Consider the following 16,767-nt stretch of genomic DNA (forward strand, 5'->3'; position numbering starts at 1 on the left):
GCGGGGGTTATTGTACGTCTGGGGGTTTTATACTTCAAAGAACAGGGGTTTATCCATGTGAACGTGACCTCTCTCATTGGTCAGTTACTTCCACCTGGGCGTCGTTCTGGGACCTGCCCAGAGGTGTGAAGTGGCTTTTAGCTTTGAGTTCCGTTATCTCAAATGTCCATGGAATGCTTAACTTCAGAATTTAACAATACAACGTTCATAACTGGTTTTGTTAGTATGATACAATTATTTTGAAACTAAGATTGACTGATTTAACTATACCTGAAGGGGAGTTATAATCAAACATCAATTAAACAACGTTCTAGGTAAATGAGAGAAATGAGAGAAGATGTGTGGTGAGGTGGGCAAACAAGTCTGTGTCGTCAGCTAGTAGACCACATCAGAGAGAGAGTAGTATACACTCACATACACTCACACCTTAGCACACACACCCTGAACACACGCACACCTTTAACACACACACACCTAGGTTTGGTGCCCCTGGCCTGGTCAAGTGTATGGGTTGGATCAGCTGAATCTGTGTGTGCGTGTTTGAGTGTGTGTGATGTTTTGGGGTTCAGTTAGTGGGTGTTTGAGTGTGTGTGTGTGAGTGTGTGTGATGTTTTGGGGTTCAGTTAGTGGGTGTTTGAGTGTGTGGTGTGTGTATGTGGGCATGGACGGACTGGGAGTTATACTGTCAGACCGGCCCACTCAGTAAACAGCGCGTTGTCCACTCAATGCATGGCACATATCGCCCAGTCATTGGCCTACTTGGAAAAATACCCATACACTTAGCATTATTTTGGATGATGACAAAGAAATTACATCATATATGTTTAATTTCTTACGTTAAACTTCCGAATTCCATAAGAACACATTTCAGAAGGCACAAAAAATCGGCACCATGAGTGTGAATACAGATCGCGAGGAGCAGTATAAACCTCAGTCAGTGTTTCTAGAGGGGGCGGTAGGAGGAGAGGAGAGCAGAGGGGGGGCGGTAGGAGGAGAGGAGAGCAGAGAGGGGGCGGTAGGAGGAGAGGAGAGCAGAGGGGGGGCGGTAGGAGGAGAGGAGAGCAGAGGGGGGGCGGTAGGAGGAGAGGAGAGGGGGGGCGGTAGGAGGAGAGGAGAGCAGAGGGGGGGCGGTAGGAGGAGAGGAGAGCAGAGGGGGGGCGGTAGGAGGAGAGCAGAGGGGGGGCGGTAGGAGGAGAGGAGAGCAGAGGGGGGGCGGTAGGAGGAGAGGAGAGCAGAGGGGGGGCGGTAGGAGGAGAGGAGAGGGGGGGCGGTAGGAGGAGAGGAGAGCAGAGGGGGGGCGGTAGGAGGAGAGGAGAGCAGAGGGGGGGCGGTAGGAGGAGAGGAGAGCAGAGGGGGGGCGGTAGGAGGAGAGGAGAGCAGAGAAGGGGCGGTAGGAGGAGAGGAGAGCAGAGGGGGGGCGGTAGGAGGAGAGGAGAGCAGAGAGGGGGCGGTAGGAGGAGAGGAGAGCAGAGGGGGGAAGGGTGAAGAAGGATGAACAGAGAGACGAAAGGAAGGAGAAAGTGGAGTAAGAGTTGAGGTTGTTGAATATTTCATGTGTTGGTGGTTGAGGATGGTGGAGATGCAGAGTGGATCAGGTTCCTGTGTGGGGTCTCTCCACCCCCACAAACGTCAATACAGCATCACTAACGCCAACAGCCCCACACAGCTTCCTGAGCAGAGGTGCTGGGACGGGGGGTAGGGGGGCCGGGCAGGAGGGGTGGGGGGGACAGAGTTGTCTTACCAATATGTGCTGAGACATAGTTTAAACTGAAATAGCACGATCAAGGACACTGGAAGACAATTAAAGAGGGTAGAGATAGACAGAGAGATAGGAAGAGAGTAATAGAGAGGACAGAGAGACACAAAGCAAGAGACAGATAGGAAGAGAGAAAGAGAGAGAGGGGAGAGAAGTAGAGATAGAAAGAGCGAGGTGGGGGGAGAGAGAGATAGAGAAAGGGGGGAGAGAGATAGTTTCTGTGTTTATTTGGGTGTGTCTGTCTGAAAGTAGGAGTGTGAAAAACAAGAGAGAGCGTGAAAGAGAGATAGATGTAAATGTGTGTTATAATTGACACCTGTCCAAACATGACACCGAGCCCAACAGGGTTATCTATCTCTTATTCTCTCCTTTCCCCTGATCTCCCCTGCTCTGCTCTCCTTTGCTCTCCTCTTCTCTCTTCTGCTCTTCTCTCTGCTTTCCTCTCTGCTCTCCTGTACTCTCCTCTTTGCTCTCCCCTGCTCTGCTCTCCCCTGAGGCCGTCTAGGGCGAAATTCCTGAAAAACTTGCTCCTCCACATGCACTCATCACTTGTGCTACCCAATGAAAAACTCAAACACATGCACTCATGAGTTATTCTTAAGCACTGTTATACTGATATCATGCCAATACATCTAGAATTAACACATTGAAATTTGTAATTTTCATAAGTAATTTATTAATTTAGAAGAGAGAGAGGTGGGGGAGAGAGAGAGAAGTGAGTGGAGAGAGCGAGAAGGGAGGGGAGAGAGAGAGAAGAAGGGAGGGGAGTGTCGGAGAAATTAAAAATGTGATGTTTTATACTGAATAATACAGATGCTTAGTAGTTTGTCAGCAGATAACAGAGCCCCCCAAACTAGACTCTAGGCTGTCTTATCACCCTGGGGGAAGGGTGAGCATTTGTTCAGACTACAAGATGTTGGGGGTTTGTTTATTTTAAGGAGATGCTGTTTGACAAGGACTAAGATGGGGTGCAAGGTCTGGAGACCATTTGTTGACACTTATGTGAAGGAGCTTTTACGACATCAAGAGATCCTGTTGTGTTTCAATCAGGGTTGATGTCGTAAACACGCACGCACTCTAACACGCACGCACACACGCCTGCGCCAGGTCTATGCAAGGAGCCAATGAAGAAGAGCAATGGAACATTTGCATGCCTTTGTCTTAACCAATGACTGTAAAGAGCGGTTCTGCTTAAATAGCTAGCTAGCACAACATGCTAGCGGACAAACTTGTAGCACAATGGCGTGTGATGTTTTTGTCTCCTTGTGGGCCTGCCGCAAGCAATAAACTTTCTTATACTTGTTCACCGACTGACTGTGCATTGTTTAATAGATTTATATTTCTGACAGGGAGAGAGACAGAAGGTGGGAGAGCCTGGTGCTGGCACACCTTTAATCTATCACAGACCCTCTACTGGACCCCCTGCAGTTTGCCTACAGAGCCAACAGGTCTGTGGACGATGCAGTTAATATTGCCCTCCACTTCACCCTACAGCACCTGGACTCCCCAGCATCCTACGCCAGGATCCTGTGCTGTAAATCCTTAACTTGCCAGGAGATAAACATAGAAAAATTAAAATACAAACATTAACATTTTGTGAACAACAGTTTAACAGTATTGATTAAAGTGCTGTAAATCCTTAACTTGCCAGAAGATAAACATAGAAAGATAAAAATACAAACATTAACATTTTGACTGCAAACATTAACAAGTTAACTGAACAAAAGTTTACAGTATCACTTTAAATCCTTAACTTACCAGGAGATAAACATGGAAAGATAAAAATACAAGTAAAATACAGTAATGTAAAGTGAAAGTAAAGTAAATGAATACATTTAAATGTAAGTAAACTGAACAACAGTTTTACAATCAGTATTAAGGCATTTGCTAACAATTATTTTACCTTGATTTTAGCAAAGCTACACTATGCTAGTTCAATAATGTATTCAGCCTTTCAAACACATATTCCAGGGAAATACTGTACTGGATTTAGGCCATGCCGAAACCCTGTGTGTCGCGAATGGCAAAGTCCATGGCTACCTTGAAAGCTTCATAGTGCCTATAGATACGCAAGCGCAAGCAGTTAACACACGTGTTGGCTAGTGGATACTTTCCTCCACTGTGCAGGAATTCCAAAGAGCCTGACCTTGTTGCAAATGCTAGCAAGTCCTATAGCGTTGTTGTCCCCGCTTCCTCTGTAATCATCCAAAAACAGCACCACAAAATCAACGATCACTACTCCAATAACTAACTTGGCATAAAATAGTAGAAAAGGCATATGTAACTACACAAAATAAAACTGAACAATAATTAATACTCAAATATGAACACACTATGGCATGATAACAGAGATATGAAATTTAAGCAATACAGTCTGTAGTGGCTAAAGTTCCACAGTCCTCATGCCCTGTCCACCACATCCAGTGTCACTGAAAAAGTATTATGCCCACCTTCCACATCTTGTAGGAAGTCCCTCCAGAAGGCAATAACTTTGTTCTCATCTGGGGTCTCATTTATAAAGCTTGCGTACGCTCAAAACGGGGCTGAAAATGTGCGTACACCACTTTCCACGTAAAGGTTGTGATTTATAAAAAACAAACTTGAAGGGAGAATGTGCGGTCCTCCACGCAAACTCTGACCCTCCCGTAGGCCTACGCAAATTTTGAAAACAGTTGGAATTCGCGACGCAGATGACCGTACTGTAGTCAGACTGCAGAAATTGAATGTGGGAAGAACATTACTCGTAATATTTATATATTTTGATTTCCTCACACACGTTTTTTTCATTCAATTTCATGATTATCATGAAGATTACATGCAGCAGTGTTATTTGCGCTTGTACTGAGTGATTCTTGTTCCATAAACACCTTGTACAATCCAACTCAAATTTTAAATAAAAATTCAGCGCTTCCTCACAATCAGATTGTCCACTACGGGAGTTCAGGAGGGGGAGATTCCCCGACTGCATGGAATACAGGATAACATCACATATCCTACCTTTATATAACTGCAGAACACAGTGTATAACTAAATATATTTTTTGAATACTGTGCAAATATCCTCATATGTCAAAAACTGGAAATACAGTGGTTAAGCTCCCGTGCAATCGCTACACTCTACGTCCTCGTTATCAGTCCAGACTTTAATAGATTACTGTTCATAACAAAACACTTGTGTTTTCAAATTGTATCTCGACTCACAGTATCACTGGCACAGTTGACGCCACTCGTACAGTTTTTTAAATTGGTGATCTACCGGCCACCACATTTTTTGAGTTTTCGGGCTCCACCAATAGGCTAACAGTGTCTGAGAAGTTGTCATGCGCTATGATTCACCGTAAAGAACAATTGTATGCCAGGGTCATGATGAGATACTAGATTAGCATTCAGGAGGTGCTTTGCATTGACTATTTATGGTTAAAAATGGGCGTGTTCAGGGCGAGGTACAATGCTGACACTTTTGTCATCCTTGTTATTTACTCATGATGTGTTTCTTCAAATTGGGAAAAAGAGTCAATATACAGGTGACACATAAAATTTTAATTTTAAGAAAGAATATTTTTCCTCAATAAACCTGTGCAAGCTTTTCACTTTCATTGCTGACAGCAATGGCTGTACCAGCAATGAAATACCTGTCCTCCCGTGTAGCTGGGGAAAGAAGGAAACAAGTTTGTCACTGAGCAATTATGGCCAGACCATCAGTAGCCTAAACATTTAGACAATTTTTAGACAACATGAGGTATACAAACCAGTGGAATCCAGAGCCAAGTTAAGATGGCCTTCACAACCTTCAAACATCCCTGGTTGAGAGAGTACCTCCATTAGCAGCCGAAGAAACTCTCTTCTTGGCCCCCCAAGATCAACAGCCTCTTCAATTGTCCCCTTATCATCAGAAAACGTAATTGACATGGTGTTATTGGGGTTGTATGTCAATCTTTTGAAGCCTCAGATGGCACCATCAAGATCACTGGAGCGATTTATGTTGAACTTGCAAATGCTCCTGCTGTTGATCTTTTCTGACAGCACCTTTAAGATGTTGCTGTCCGGGATATCTTCTTGCGGCCGTCTGTAAAGGAGTTTTTTTTTTGTTTAAACATTTTATTAAAGAAAATGAGGCAGTATGGTATACATTCATAAACAGTTACCGTTAGAGGCATTTTCAGTTTTTTCCAAATTATGATTTCTTAACCCCTCCAATACCCACCCTCTTTCCCAGCTTCCTCAGCATAAAAAAAATAAATAAAATAAAATAAAATGGAAAAAAATAAAAAATAAAAAAAAACAAAGACAGACAGACAGACAAGAGCAAACAGACAAGGACAAGATAATTAAGCAAGTAAATAAATGATATAAAACAAAACCTTAAACAAAAAAGATACATAGATTGAGTATAGTATTACAGTATCTCAATATTGCATTAAGTAAATAATAGAGTTGTTGCAGTATTTCACAGCTGGATTATTTTTTTTTTTTTTTTTTTTTTTAAACCATGTTTTACACCACAGCGTTCAAAATATGTTACTCCTACAGGAGAGGGCAGGGTGGTGGACAGGCAGCAGCGCACAGATAATAATGTAATGCAAAGTAGTGTAAAAAAGTATGTTTTGGGTTCTACTGTGCAATTTCACTCGCAGGCAGACGGTCAAAATAGCTAATCAACGGTTGCCAGTGACAATGGAATTTATCCGAGCAGCCTCTCAAAGCAAATTTAATTTTTTCCAATTTTAAAAAGGACATGATGTCACGAAGCCAAGATTTAGATGATGGGGGGAGGCGGGATTTCCATAAGAGCAAAATACTCCTTCGAGCGATCAGAGAGGAGAAAGCAATTACATTGGATTGAGTATTCGTTGCAACATTTCCCTCCGGAAGTCTTCCAAAAATAGCTACATGAGGAGATGGTGGGATATGGATCTGCGCTATTTCAGAGATAACCTTAAAGAATGAATCCCAGAAAGTAAATAACTTAGGGCATGTCCAAAACATATGTGTAAGGTCACACGGTGAGAGCGAGCATCTATTACATTTGTCTTCAACCGTATCTGGGTAGATTTTAGAGAGCTTGGACTTGCTATAATGAATTCTGTGGAGCACTTTAAATTGAATGAGGCTAAGCCGCATACATGAAGAGGAAAGTTTTATATTTGTAAGGGCTTTACTCCAAAACTGATCAGAAAGGGTCACTTGTAGTTCGTCTTCCCAGTTCGATTTGATTTTTTCAATTGTTAATTCATTGGCTGGCAACAGTAGGTCATATAGATAGGAGACATGACCTTTAGGGGTGGTGTTAGCTAAGAGAACGTGGTCCATACCAGTTACAGTTGGGATAAGTGGGAATGCAGGCGAATGAGTTCTTGCAAAATCCCGTAGTTGGAAATATCTAAAGAAATCCGAGCTGGTTAATCCAAACATGGCTTGTAGCTGATTGAAACTTGCAAATGACCCTCCCACATACAAATCTTTTAATGAACGCAGACCCCCTCTGCCCAGGAACGTAAAGCGCGGATCAATTCTGGCTGGTGCAAAGAGATGGTTTTTGCAGATGGGTGTTGATTGAGGAAGGGAAGACCACTTAAAATGTCCCCTTATTTGAGCCCAGATTTTCAGTGAGGCAACGACAAGGGGGTTAGACGTGTACTGTGCGTAAGGTAAGGGCAGGGTGCCGCATGCCAGAGCCTGCGGTGATGAAGATATACATGAATCAGATTCCAATTGGCACCAGCTGCTCTGTGGGGATGTAAACCAGAGTAAGAGTTTGTGCGCGTTTGCCGCCCAGTAATAAGATTGGAAGTTTGGTAAGCCAAGTCCACCTGAAGGTCTACTTCGCTGCATGGCAGCTTTGCAGATTCTAGGATGTTTACCCGCCCATATGAATTGAGAGACAACAGAGTCAATAGATTTGAAAAACGATCTAGGTAAAAAGATGGGAAGGCATTGGAAGAGGTATAGATAGCGAGGTAAAACGTTCATCTTAACTATTTGTACTCTCCCTGCTAGTGAGAGGGGTAAGTGGCTCCACCTTTGGAGGTCCAACTTAATTTTTGACGTGAGAGCTGCAAAGTTTCGTTCACGTAGGGACCTCATAGATCGTGTAATGACGACACCTAAGTATTTAAACTCTGAGCTGGAAAACTGGAACGGGATAGACGATGCTGGGATGTCCAAGGCTGGCTGATTAATTGGAAAACATTCACTTTTTTGAACATTTAATTTGTATCCCGAAAAAGTGCTGAAGGAGTTAAGGATTGATATGATCCGAGGAATACTAGACCACGGGTTCCTGACGTACAAGAGCAGGTCATCCGCGTAAAGGGAGACTTTGTGTTCTGTTCCCCATCGCTGGATGCCCAGAAAACCCCTTTCCATTTTAAGTGCTATCGAGAGTGGCTCTATGGCGATGGCGAAGAGAAGAGGGGAAAGCGGGCACCCCTGGCGCGTTCCACGTGAAAGGGGAAAAGACTTAGAACGAGTAGTATTTGTGCATACGGATGCTTGAGGAGAGGTGTAAAGCAATCGAATCCAAGATGTAAAATTGCCTCCAAAGCCAAAACGCCGCAACGCAGTGAACAAGTAGGACCACTCCACCCTGTCGAAGGCCTTCTCGGCATCAAGGGACACGATCACTTCTGGGTCAGAAGGGGAGGGTGGGGTGTGGATGATGCCGAGAAGCCTTCTAATGTTGGTGAATGAGTGTCGTTGTCTAATGAACCCCGTCTGGTCTTCTGACACGATGGAGGTCATAACAGTCTCCAACCGACGTGAGATGGCCTTCGCAAGTATCTTAACATCAACAGACAGTAACGATATCGGACGGAAAGACGCACAGTTTAAGGGATCTTTGTCCTTTTTTAATATAAGAGAAATTGAGGCCTGGGTAAGGGTGGGTGGCAAGCAGCCCTGTTGGAGCGACTGTGTAAACATCCCTAGTAGTAATGGAGCCAATTTTTCTATAAATTTTTTGAAAAATTCCACTGGAAAACCATCCGGTCCGGGTGATTTATTATTATTCATCAGTTTTATTGCTTCGGTAATCTCGTTAAGTTGCAAAGGGCTGTCCAGCATCTGTCTGTTATCCTCTGAAATCGCGGGTACGTCTAGTGCTGTGAAAAATTCAGACATATGAGCTTCATTATTGGAGGACTCCGACGTGTAAAGCTGAGAATAGAATGTTTTAAAAACTTTATTAATTTCTACGGGGTCCGATGTAAGCGCGCCGGTATTAGTACGGATCTGAGTAATCTGGTTGGAAGCAGTTTTTGTTTTCAGCTGGTGGGCTAATAGCCGACTCGCCTTATCTCCAAATTCATACTGAATGCCTCTGGAGCGGAGCAAAAGTTGTTCAGCCTCTCTTGTTGTCAAAAGATCAAGTTCAGTCCTAAGTTTCAACCTTTCCTTGTAAAGGTCAGGTGATTGATCAATTGAGTAGCGATGGTCTAAAGTGGCAATGGATCCTTCCAGTTCTTTTTGGCGCGCTCTACGATTTTTATTAATATAGGACGTATATGAAATAATTTTACCCCTAATAAATGCCTTTAGGGTTTCCCATAATAGCATAGGGCAGATGCCTTCTGTGTTATTGGTTTCCAAAAAGAGGTCAATGGCTTCGGAGATTTGTTTACAGAAATTCCCATCAGCCAGCAACAGGGGATCTAGACGCCATGTCCTATAATCCTTAGGCCTATGGTCAAAACGAAGGTCCAGGGTTACAGCTGAGTGGTCAGATACAACTATAGGTGAGTATTGTGTGGATATTACCGAGGGAATTAGTGTTTTGTCAATGAGGAAGTAATCTATGCGTGAGAAAGTACGATGTACGTGTGAGAAAAAAGAGTACTGCTTAGTAGTGGGATGTAGAAGTCTGTAGGGGTCAACATAGCCGTATTGTTCCATAAAGGCAGAAAGGGTCTGAGACATTTTAGATGGTGTTGAAGTTCTGGAGCTAGACCTATCCAGTAGAGGGTTAATGACACAGTTCATATCACCTCCCGTAATTAGCACATGGGAATTTAAGTTAGGAAGAGAAGACAATAAGTTTTTCATGAAGTTATAGTCATCCCAATTAGGAGCATAGACAGATACGAGGAGAACCGGTTTCTGGTACAGTGTACCGGGGACAATCACATAGCGACCGTTTGGGTCTGCAATAATTTTGTCTGGAGTGAAATGCACATTTTTCCTAACAAGTATGGCCACACCTCTCGTTTTCAGGTTAAATTTAGAATGAAAAATGTGTCCTATCCAAGGTCTAGACAATTTCTGATGATCAATGTTAAGTAAGTGTGTCTCTTGGAGAAACATTATGTCAGCTTTATGGTTTTGAATGTGTGAGAATATCCTAGCGCGCTTCACTGTGGCATTAAGTCCACCAACATTTAATGAGAGTATTCTTACCACCTGTCCACCACCCTTTTGTGACTGGGCTACGTCGGCCATAGCACAAAGATCGATATGAAGTGTGACATACCAGCACTGCAGTCTGTGGATTGTTCCAGAGCAAATGAGAAAAAGAAAAGGTAAATAAATGCAACATTGAAAGACACAATGAGACCGATGGGACATAAAACTAAACTAACAAAATACACAAAAAAGGAAGTTGGTTTACTTACCCCAGCCATGTCCATCCCCACCTCCCCAAACCCCACAGCTTCCCTAACCTTTTGGTTATCATACCTCTTCGCCAATTGCATTGGCGCACACTATTCGACCTTTACTAACCTTCACTCGAATGCTTAGCTTCTGTTCCCAAAATGTGTAACAGTAACCCCATTATTAAGGTCAAACGAATAAAAGAACAAAGAAATATTCCAAAGAACTTGGTCCATAGTATAATTAGCTATATGTGTGATTAATTATTCTCCATCCTCTTTAACAGCAACAGGCTTTGAGAAGGTGAGTGATAATTTACAGTAGGCTATATTCAGCCTCACAGCTGAACATAGTGAAACATTCCTTCTCAGTAAAGCAAACTTACGAGGCAGGAGCGGTAGAGTAACAGCTCAGTCATAACTAATAACAAGAGTGACAGCACAGTCATAGCTCCTAAGAGCAGAACATTATCCCCAATAGTAACGCAGCCCAACAGTATTGCCGAGAGGACGTAAGCAAACTGAACATAACAGCTGGGATCGGCTCACCTGTTTGTTGACAAACAGCCCGCAGCATGAGTAAAGTCAAGAAGATTCATTCCGCTGTGTAAAGGCTATTATTTAAAAAGTCGTTAAAGAACTAAGTTGTTACCAGGTGAGTTGTTTGTCCCTTTAGTTCGCATACTTCGGTTCACGGCACTCCCGATCGGGCCGCAGGCTGCTGGTGGTGGGCTGCGGCAAACACCCGAGCTTCTTCGGGGGAGGAGAAGCCTCTCCTGGCCCCGTCTTTCAGCACGATCGTTAGCCTTGCCGGGAAGAGTAAAGATGGCTTCAGACCCAAGTTGTACAGCTCAGCCATGACTTCGCGATATCTGGTTCGCTGCTCCAGGACTTCTGGTGTATAATCCTCGAAAATCAGTACCGGTTTCCCCCTGTACTGCAGTTTTCCTCTCTGTTTGCGGGCCTCTCGGACGACCAGTTCCCGCACTTGGTAGCGGTGGAAGCGGACAATAACAACCCGCGGCTTCCCCCCCGGGGGGGGTTTGGCGATGAGGGCTCGGTGCGCCCGGTCAAGTTCGGGGGGAGTTGGTAGTATTTGGCTGCCGAGCAGTTCCACAAGCATGTCTGAAAAGAAAGTTGTTGGCCGGGGCCCCTCGATCGACTCTGGCAGCCCGATTATCCTGATATTATTCCTCCGGCTCCGACCCTCCAAGTCCGCTGTTTTAGCTGCTAGCTTAGCGCTGCTATCAGCTAGCGTGGTGTACTTCTCCTCGAGCAAACACATACGCTCTTCCAGCAGGTTAGCGTTTGACTCCACCGAGAAGATGCGCTGGTCGTGATCATCTACTTTGGCTTGGGTTTGAGTCAGTTTCTCTTCCAGAGATGAAAAGGCCATTTTGAACTCTGATGAGATGGCCACTCTGTGCTCCTCTAGCAGTTCAGCTATGTTAGCAACACAGGAGCCACCACACGTGCGATGAGGTTCTACCTTTTTGGCGTCGTCTTTCTTGGATTGTTTGACTGGTTTCGAGGACATTTTGCCAGTTTTACATATATACCACGTTAGTTGTTCGTTGGTTCGTATTTGAAGATGTTTGGGGTAGTTAAAGCTATTATTTTTTGAAAAAGTAGTGGGAGAGCAAAGCTAATGCGGCCACTACATTCCGATCCCCAACCGGAACTCTGTAAAGGAGTTTTGTTGAATAATTTTAATTGTTATTGGTTAAGCAATTTTTTAAGGAATGTCCTAAAAAGTATTTTCAGAACACACTGAATAAGGTCATATTTGATTCATACAAATAAACACACTTATCAATTGTGATTTCAGAGAATTATTTAGTAAATGTCGTCCAATCCATTAAGAAAGAAAGGTTTGGAGCATAACACACTCATGTCTGGTCTTCGATGCTGGCTCTGACGGCGCTGTAAAAATCATCATCTTCTTCCTCAGATTACTCTTTTATCAGATGAATACATGTCCCATAATCACTTTGGCGGGGTCCGGTCTCACTACTTGTGGACGGTTGTGCTGACTGTGCCTCATGTTGGCCAGATGATGGTGGCAGGGTATGGGACTGTGCCTCATGTTGGCCAGATGATGGTGGCAGGGTATGGGACTGTGCCTCATGTTGGCCAGATGATGGTGGCACACAAGAGTCCATCACTTCTTCAATGAAGCTATCCTCAGAACTGTCCCTACTCACAGACTTGGGGTCAAAAACAGCAACTGTTACTCTGGTTGGCATGATAAACATTACATCACTACACAATGAAAGATTTTAAGATTACAGTTAAAAGACTACTGAGACAAACAAACGAATAATGTGTACTGTGGAACACACTGGACAATGAAGCTAGATTAGAGAATCTATATTCTAGACTAAGGTTCTACAACACCAGCCCTCTGGGCCCATTTTTGGGTGGTTTCCCTCAAATGAATGAGGTCGTTATCAGGCTTCCAAAGAGCTTGATGATGATGTGTTGGAGTAGGGAAACATCTAAAACATCCAGGGCAGAGGATCACTGAGGACCAGGGTTGAAAGCAGATGATCCTAGGCCTACTTAATATGCCTCTGTTCTTCAATACATCCATCTTACCTCAAGTGTTTGGTATGGCCTCAGGTATAGGGATGACTTCTTAAAAACCTTATGAATGAGCTCGGCATCCAACTGCTTGCCTTCACATAGTGCTGGAGCAACCAGCTTGTTTCCACATGGCAAAAGCATTTCCAAACTGAAGGGGAAAAATGAAAAAGGTTTTGAACACTTGCCATTCACTCCAAATGGTTAATTTCTTGGTAACCACAAAATGTAACTTGCCTCAGATCATTTGAAAGTTGTCCTCTGATTTTGAATGCGTCACAAACTTTCTGAATCGCTGTTGCGTTATCCCAAGTTTTATCAAATTCAAAGGCATTTAGGAAGTAAGTAAGACTTATATTTAAGACTTTATATAACACATTTCATACAAGAATTGCAGCTCAAGGTGCTTTACATAAAATCAACAAAAACAATAATACAAGTGATAAAAGTAATAGATCTAAAACATATAACAACCCAGACAAGCCGCACTCTATATGCGGTCTCTCGAATCCGTCTTAGATCCGAGCTGCACTTGCAGTTTCCAAACATATAACAAACCAGACTAGCCGCACTCTATCTGCGGTCTCTCGAATCTGTCGTAGATCCGAGCTGCCACTAGCAGTTTCGACACAGTATCTAAGCCTTTTGGTGTAGCCTCTGTTTTTTCATATGCCTAATGACAGCACTTTCTCTGGGACATGGCAGCAGTATAACATCCTTGTTAAAGGTCCTGTGAAACGGTGGTCTGGCTCTGAAACAAAAATGAAGATATAGTATTTTCAATCACACATAAAAAGTATCCCAGTGTGCAATGTGCATGAAACATAAATATAATGACCACTTGTCCTGCAAGTGTCCCTTTGTTAGTCATGTTGTTGGCGTTGACTGGGGGTTCATTCATGCTTGTGTGTAATAAAGGAGATCCAAAGAGGTCCAAGTACAGTTCCAAGTGGTTTGATTTATTACTATTACTATAACTGGATCATACAACTTGTGGTTTGAAAAAAAATAAAGTCCTAGCGCACAAAGCAGCAGCGAGGCCTATCCTCGACCATTAAGCCTGCAAGATAATCAGCAGGGTCAAAAGCTGTGTGCTCCCAGTCAGCCGAACCTCCAACAGGTCACTCTCCCATTTAATGGACTTTTGACCTGTAAGGGCACACATTCCTCGGAAAACAGAAACAATTGCAAGCATTAAAGTAACGTATAAATACACAGAAATGGCTCCTACAATCAGAGTTGTACTAGGTAGCTTGTGATACAACCATGTGACAGGGGGGAGGAGGCGGCTCCTTAGGGGCAGAACATCTTAATCTGTGAAATTATGAATTAATTTAAATATTAGTGAATTATATATATAATTGAACTGCAGTTCTCAAATAAAGATAAAATTAGTCTAACACGCAAACATGTCACCAAAACATTTTAAAATATATTGTTTGGCAATGAATGTCTACTGCAAATCAAAAGACTTCATTGGTGGGAGGACATCCTCCTGAAGCAGTATTAGTGTGCCATGCAGGTCTATGGATGGGGGGTTTGGCCCTATGGGGTCAGCCCACCAGCCGCTAGGTTTTGTAATTGAAATCAAGTCAATGCAGCCAGAGGACGGAGGCGGCTAACTGTCCTCCAGGTTTCAGTAGACATGAGGCCTACCGCTACCTTAAAATTATCAGCATCACAAAAGAGGAAACATTCAAATGGCAAACGACTAGACCTAAAGATGAAACAACCAAAAACGCATTGACAGAATAAGCCTAGCTAGTGATTAATAAAGTGTTATTATCTGTATCTAGTTTTCCCTTTTTAATTCAGAGGGTGTTGTGTAAACGTTGTCCATCCCCATTTGGACGCCCGCTGAAATTACATGCATTTCCCTCGTTTACCTAGCCCCTTTTTAATATTCATAATTTGAGTTCCAATTCAATCAATAGGCTATGACTTATTGTATGATATGTTGTGTGTTACTTAAAGCTATGGAACATTAGAATAACTTCAGATCGCCATATATATAGTAACTTTCCATTAGGTTGCCAGATTATTGCTACATTGCTAGCTAGTCTAGAAACAGCACGCTATAGGTTGCTAGTCAGGTTATTGCTACATTGCTAGCTAGTCTAGAAACAGCACGCTATAGGTTGGGTTTCTCCCGAATTTTTCGAGGCAGCAGCTGCCACTAAAATCTCTTTAAACAATGAATCGGTTGTATGAAATTCTTACCTTTTTTTCCCTTTTGAAGACCAGTTGCTAAAGCGCCTGGCTTGAAACCTGGGATTTTCGCTTGTGGTTGGTGGCATGGCCATGAGTGTCATGTCATCCAGTAACGCTGTTTTGCGGCCTGATAAAGTGCCTGACCTCGGCACTTTAGAGCCGGGACAGGAGCTGTACCTATTGCATTTGAGAGAGTGTTTGCAAGTGGAGGGGAACCCATGAAGGTTCGTAGAACTTCCATGGCCTCTTCTATGCTTTCGGCCGAACCGTCTTCCATTGCAAGATTCTATGCAAAAGAGCGGGACAATTATCTTCCGCTTCCAATTTAATGACTTCCGGGCGGGTAAAAATAATCAGCACTGCATTTAAGTTAATCTGGTAGCGGGGTCAGGCGCTCAAAAGGCCACTGAGAATCTTCAGACAAAGACGCTGTTACTAATAATGATCGCTAGATGGCGATTGTAGAAGTCGTACAGTATACTTACGTTGGTCCAATCTGTCATTCATTACCATTTTGATATTCAGTGAGTATTTCTTCAGAACATTTGTTGTCTAGCCCTTTAGATTATTTCTTTATTTGTGGTAACCATATGTTCCCCAAAGCATTTAAAATATTAACCAAACTGGACTGAGAAAGCCATCTAAACAAGACATGATAAAACGAATGTATCAGGAGGATGCAATGCGTGTAGACTGCACACTGCAGGATATAAAAGTGTACCCAAACGTCCCACTGTCTGATTATAATGCCATCACATGATATTGATAATAAGAGTGACAATAAGTTGTTGTCCCTAGTCCAAAAGTACTGATCCACAGCAACATGAAACTGTCATTTAGACAGATTATAGTTTGGACATGAGTTTGCCATCGATTAAATTCTGATCAAGATAAAACTCGAGTCAGTATGGAAATAAAGTAGGCCTATGACATGTTAAACAGAAATGAAATTGTGAAGGTCGGTATTTATAGGCCTGTTGTCCTGTATTTGTCAGACGGGAGACTTGCAAGCCACAGCATCTGTTAGAATCTGACATTTAGTAGACGCTCTTATCCAGAGCAATTTACAGTAAGTACAGGGACATTCCCCCCGAGGCAAGTAGGGTGAAGTGCCTTGCCCAAGGACACAATGTAATTTGGCAAGTCCGGGAATCAAACCAACGACCTTCTGATTAATAGTCCGACTCCCTAACCACTCAGCCATCTGATCCCCTTTCAGAGACACTGACTGTCTCCCCACCTTCAAAAAAAAGGCTCAAGACACACTTGTTCCGGGAGTACAACGGCACTTAGGAATGCTTGGCTAACCCCAGGATCACAATGACTCTTATTGAGAGACTTGTTGGTTTGTTGTAACTGTCTTCAAATTATTGTACTCGCTGTGAAATATATTATTGTTGCTTCCTTTTTCCACAGGTACACTCAAGCACTTTAAAGGTTCTTGCTGTTTAATTGTAACTTCTCTAACTACATGCTCTTATTGTTCTTCTCTTTAGGACTTATTTGGCTTCACAATGTATGCTTCAAGTTTGGCTACCCGCAATGTTTGGGGCTATCTCGTTGTTATGATCAGTGACCAATGCACTTTTGTAAAGCTCTGTGTTGGAAGTCGCTTTGGATAAAAGCGTCTGCT

The sequence above is a fragment of the Hypomesus nipponensis genome, chromosome 11 (genome assembly GCF_054491055.1).
Source record: "Hypomesus nipponensis isolate SF chromosome 11, ASM5449105v1, whole genome shotgun sequence".
Taxonomy (NCBI): Eukaryota; Metazoa; Chordata; class Actinopteri; order Osmeriformes; family Osmeridae; genus Hypomesus; species Hypomesus nipponensis.